Genomic DNA, 6,504 nt, shown 5'->3' on the forward strand with positions numbered 1-6,504 from the left:
TTGATTTTCTATGCGTGTATAATCCTACTGCGCAATTGAATGAATCTTTTCGCTTAGCTAAATATGCATGCTTAAATGTATTTGTTAACAATATTGTATTTTTATGTATGCTTATGTTTTCTGTAAAACTATTGTATATATATTAGTTAATAAATTTTAATGTAAAATGTATTTCATAAGAACTTATTCGGATGGATGGAAATTTCCTATGTCACTCATGATTTCTCCAATTCCGAAAGATAGTTCAGTGTCTTTATCCTTATGCTCCTGATTCACGGTTTTACATGTTTAATGCCGTGTGTTCATTATTCATTTGACTTAGGTGTTCATTAGGGCGGTCCCGTGGTTCAGCCATCAATTCGAACGACTTCCGTAATGCCTGTAATGGGTTCAAGCCCGGAATGGACCGTCCCCCGTAGTAAGGATTGACTATTCGACTACGTGGTATTGAATAAAGTATTGAATACCTGTACATGCCGGGCATGTCCGCGTAGGATGTTTACGCTAAATAGAAGAAGAAGTTGTTCTTTATACGTAATTCGCTCTGCAGAGAATCTATTACAAGTATTCTCTAATGCTATGTCCTTATACAGGGTTTCCCACGATTGATTGGTTGGTTCCCATCAATTGTTGGTGGGTTCCCATATTTTTTTTTAATGCATTCCCACGATTTTTTGGTCGTTTCCCAGAAGTTTTTGGTCCAATTGTACTTATATCCAATCAGAAAATACCAATAAAAAATCGTGGAAACGCACCAAAAAATCATGGGAACTGACCAATAAATCGTGGAAACCCTGTAAATGTCACGCTATCTCCTTTACCCCCTCTCTATTAACTTTCCTTCATTGTTACTTATTGTGCGACAATCCACTGAATCCAACTACCTGTAATAAGGATCTCGGAGTAACACTTATCTCAAAATTAACGTTTCACGATCATATCGACAAGATAGTTCCAGCGGCTAACAGGTTCCTTGGTTTACTGCGTCGTGTAGCTTCTGAGTTTCATGATCCACGTTATCTGGTGGTCCTTTATTGCACGCTTATTCGTCCCATTCTCGAGTATGCCTCGCCAGTCTAGTCTCCTACTCGCAGGGTCCTAATTTCCCGCATCGAACGAGTCCAGCGGGTTTTCACACGCTTTTCCATGAGAAGGGTGTTCGGTACCATTATAACCGAAGCGGTGTCAGATGTTAGGCCTCAAAACACTGGAAACACGCCGCACGTAAGCTCAGGTGTCTTTCATTGCATCCCTTCATTAAAACCCCTTAGACTCTCCTTTCCTTCTTTCGTCTATCTATATTTATGCTCCCTCCCATAACTTACGTCCTCGCGCTCTCCTGCCAATTTCCCGCCGTAGATCAGCTCTGGGTGTAGATGACCCTCTCATTCGTGCCCTGCGGTGCATTAATGCCTCTTCTGGTCTGTTTGATTTCTCTTCTTAAATGCATTCCGTTCTCGACTGCGCTTCTCTCTCTCTTCCCTTGCTGCCTCCCACCCACTATCCTCTCACTGTATGCAGCCTAGCAACTAATCTACTTATGTCATAATATGTTGTGTAGCGCTATAGCAGACAATATTAGGTAAATAAAACAATATAATAAAAGCCCAAACCCGATCACGGTCTTAGCTTTGGTGTGCTAATCAGATATCCCTTCCTTAATGGTGGCCAACTTTTGGACGCTATTGTCCTTCGACTAAAGCGCGATGAAAAATCCTTCTGAACAGTTTCCTATCAAACGAAGCTATGCGAGTTTCGTCAGTTTTGGGCATTGTTGGAATTGAAAAGATGTGATGTAATCACTGTTTCGTCCGTCTCGACAGACGGACCTTCGAGATGAACTGTTTACTCACGCCTTGCGTGGAACTTAGCTTCCATGCTGTTGTCTGTGCTGACCTTTGACTCGAGTTAGGTGAAATCCTGAACTACTGTAACAGTGTGTTCACCTATTCGTACGTCATCCCTGCGTGGATCTGGATTTGTTAGCCGAACCATTTTATTGTTTGAAACATCGAAATAGGAAATACGAATAAAGGCAGCAACTACAATCAATCAAACAGAAGCGATGTCTATGTTGCTCGTAAGTGTGTAGTCTTCCCTCCTGCTAGATCTCAGATATTGCAGGACCAGTTGAAGAAGTGCTCTGTCTCTGTGCGGTTAATCTTTATTAATGAAATCAACGTCCTGTAAGCTGACAGCTTAATCTTTTCACTAGATCGCCCTTTCTAGTAATTGTATTTGATGCAATTTTTGATGACTGTACGTGTATAAAAGGTGCTAGAAAAAAAGCATGTGAAGAGTGTCATTACTGGATGTATTTAAGGGGCTTAAAGATTGATTTAGAAGAGTTCAAAAGAGATTTTGTAAAATTTTGGAATGATGTTAGGAAATATTTCAAATAAATAACTCAAAAGAGTATCGTATTCAATGCAACATTTTGAACCAGCTAGCTGCTAGCCATCACCACCATGCGAACGCTTGTGTGCAGCCAAATGGCAAATAAATTACACACTTTTGCAGCCTTACCCTTCTTTATCAGTACGCCTGTCAGCAGCGTTTCGCACTTTACTCATTTTAAGCCGTTCGCTTCACCTTTCAAATCGGTCCAGTTATGTGCTGTAAAAACTCATTCTACCTAACCTTCCCAGGGATATTGATTGGGTAGGGAGAAAACGGGAGCCCTTCGGGAACAGTAAAAACTAAAAGATCACTTCCGGATGGTCGGAGAGAGAGAGAGAGAGGGAGCGCAAGTATAAAACGAAGGGAAGTTGAAAAGAAAGCTGAACACTGTCACAGTCTACCGAATCGTAATATTTATCGCTATTCGCCCGAAAAAAAAACGCCTCCCAACCAACGCACTAGTGTGAGGGGTGCACGTAAATTCGCATTAAAGCGTAAAATATGAGTCTCCACCGACCGGGTGGTGGAACTGGAACTGGTCGTTCCTGTACGCTGCAAAACCCGGGGAAACGTTTTCTTTGTTTTGTTTCCCTCCCATCTGTTTCGGGTTCGACGGGAACATTTGCGCCCGTTCTCATCCACCTCCGCGTGTGCATGCAAAACCCCGCAAAAGGAAGGAAATGGTTGGTGGAGCGAGTGCCGACCACCGAACAGACATTGGCAGGAAGTGAAGTCGTTTTTCGGCGTCGACTGGTGGTGCTGGCCGGCGATGCCGACTACTACCCCGCATGGGTTTTGGAAGAACAGGCACACTGTCGTTCGGTTTTTCGGTGTAAAGGGTATCTATGGGTGGGTGGATGGGACAATGTGCTTTAATAGCGCATACCGGCCAGTCAATTGACAATGGGAAGCATGATTCGCTCATCTTGTGCTCTGCTGGAAACGGTGGTGGAAACGCATCATATGTAAATCACACCGGCTCACTTTAGGTGCCGAGCTGATAAGACCACACACTTTTTTTCCTATGGAGTGGAGGTGGGAAAGGAGGGGCTAGAAAGCGCACAAACGTGTTCACAACGCTGGAGTGCTTTTTGGTGGGAATCCGAAAAAAGGTGATGCAAATGGTTACGGGAAAAGAATTTTCATGTAATATTCCAACAGAGGATTTAGTGCATTGAACAAGAACAAATGTGAAGAGAAATAGTTTGCGCAATTTCGAAACCGATCCTAGCGTTCAAGCGGCAAACGTTACTTAGCTGTAATCGGGGAAAAGATGGTTCTTGTGAGTGTTATTAAAACTGCGACATTAATTACACAAACTACAAGCAACTTGTTTTTTTCGTTCCCCTTTTCCATAATCCACTGGAGTGCACTTCAGTGTGGAATAAAATTATTTATAAATATGCAACCATATTATCGCATCAACCACTTTAAAAAGCAACAGGCAACAACGTATAACAAAGTGCCGTGGAAATAGTTCCAATTTCCGGCATGTTTGTCGAATGGTTACAATGTTTCGGTTGTAGCGTTAGATTTATGTCAGCCGCTTGATGCTTGATTGCCTTTGGCCATCTTCGCTAACAATGTTCGCTTAAGCGCTGTAACACAACATTGTAGCAATCAAAGCGCACGAGAGTTTTGCACACGTATGTTAGTGTGAAAACAGTGGTAGGCAAACACAAAAAAGACAAGGTCCCATTTGCGCCTGCATTTTTCACACACAAAAACACAAAGAGCACAATCGAGCTGCGGCTGCGGAAGTGGTGCAAACCGCATCGTAGTAGCATCGGGAAACAATCGTGGTGGCGGTGACGGGCCCAACATAAATTAACTGTCCCATCAAACGCACGCAACGCGTACATCCGCAGTGCCCGGGCAGTGTCTTTGATTTACGAGTGCATTCCCATGGAACATGGAGGCTGCGTTTTTTTTTCAATGTGTGTTAAAAAGACTCATCCTCACGATTCATTTTCGACTGGAACTGGAGAGAGAAAGAGAGAAGGCCGGAAAAATATAAAAATCGAATATTGATTAAAAGTCACATTCGTCATGCATCTACACGGGTGGAACAGGGCCGGCCGGAAAGGGGGACAATAATTTTTCGCCAGCACAATTATTGTGTGCAGCCCCAATTTCCGGAACCTTCCTCCCTTTAAAAACCTGTCAAACCAGTGGTTCGAAAAAGGCCTGCAAATTAACGAACAGTCAGCATTGGGTAAACGTTCAACCGGAATGGGAAGCCAATTTGCATGACTTTCTTTCCTGTAGGCAGAAACACATGCAAAGAGACACTTTTTTTTTTAAATTTTATTCCGCCGGATATTTCATTTGTTTCATTTGCTGTCGGTCTCACGGTAAGTAATATGATTTATTCGGTTTCGGACTGTAGGATATGGGATTGGAACATCCTGCCTATGCCATTCGCGGGTGCGAGTCTCGCTTTGTTGGTATAATTTATTCCGAAGGCATATTTAATAATCTTATCTTCTTTTTTCCTGTTCTGCTTTATCTAGTTGCTTCTACCGTACAAATTACAACAACGGGAAGGTGATTCGAGAAGGAACGTTAAAACGGAACGGCAGATGGCATTCCATCATCAAGAATGATGACAGTTTATGCATGAAAATTCAAAAGACACAACACCATTCTTTTCTGCGAGCGGGTCCTTTTTTTTGAGTCCTAGCCACCTCGTATCCACCTTCTATTGGACCTCAGGAGGGTTAAAAAAATGGTAATTTCATGGACTGCATACCACACTACCACCACAACCCATCACGATCGGGAGAGGAGAACGGCAGCGTCTGCGTGTGTGGGTATGTGTGTGTGTCTGCTCGTTGATAATATTTAACATTTACTGCAAAAATTTAGCTCCCGGGTTCGCGTCTTTCTCAAACGAACACGAGCATGGCAAGGCAAAGGTTGTAATTTTGCAATATCTCAAGGTCCTGGTGCGCACTGGTTACAGATTTTCGGTCCGTGTTGTAACATAGGGGTGTGCGTTGTAGTAACGTTGCGCGGTTTCAGTTTAAGCAGGGGAGGCCCAGGCCAAAGCTACTTGGTATGCGATGCATTGGCGCGACAAAATTAGGAAACATAGAATACAAAATTATGATATCCAGCATGTACCAGGGAATAGTAGTAGCAGCAGCAGCACGGCCAGCCCCCAAAACATCACGCGATGTGGTGTGTCGCTCTTTCCTGGGCAACATTGCTCTTTTCCTCCGCTCCTTCTTATAGTGAGGCGCAATCTATGGGGTATGGCGGGATGGCTGGTGAAAATTGCGATACATTGCATGGCCTGAGGGCAAGAAAAACAAATTGAGCTTGTTTTTGTAGGGAGTGGAGGGATGGTGGGGGGTTGATTTTTCCTGCTGACAAGGTTTTTAAAATACTGCCCTTTTCTTCTCTGCTGCTGCTGCTGCTGCTGCTGTGTGCGATGTAAGGTTTGGTTTATCTTCTGTGTTACAAAGGATGTTGGTGAAAAAGCGTAACGAGGGATTAACTGAAAATCTGAACATTGTATTCGAGAATGGAGAAGCTATTTTTTGTGTAAATTTAGATTGGATGATTTTGGGTAAGATCTTTGTTATAGGTTAACAATTGAAGAGGGTTTTTTGTGCTTATCTCAAGAAGTTTAGCTTCAAGAAATGAGTAATCGTGACTTATTGGCAGCGGCAAATCTAACGGTAGGCAAACTAGGCGGTCGCCTGGGGCTCCGTAGATCGAAAGTGTATAGTATGCAGTATGTATCAAACTTTAGAGCGGACTAGTTCCTTGGACCTCCGTGATTATGAACGTTGCTGAGACTGGCGAATCAAATGCATCATGATTGTCGCAAAATCCTCTACGATTTTCGCAAAAAGTTTTGCAATTTTCGCAAACACTTCTGCGATTTTCGCAAAAACTTTTGCGATTTTCGCAAAAATTTCTGCGATTTTCGCAAAACCTTCTGCGATTTTCGCAAACAATTCTGCGATTTTTTCAAAAACTTCTGCGATTTTCGCAAAAACTTCTGCGATTTTCGCAAACACTTCTGCGATTTTCGCAAAAACTTCTGCGATTTTCGCAATAGCTTTTGCGATTTTCGCAAAACTTCTGCGATTT

This window comes from Anopheles merus, chromosome 3L, assembly GCF_017562075.2.
Source record: "Anopheles merus strain MAF chromosome 3L, AmerM5.1, whole genome shotgun sequence".
In the NCBI taxonomy this organism is placed as follows: domain Eukaryota; kingdom Metazoa; phylum Arthropoda; class Insecta; order Diptera; family Culicidae; genus Anopheles; species Anopheles merus.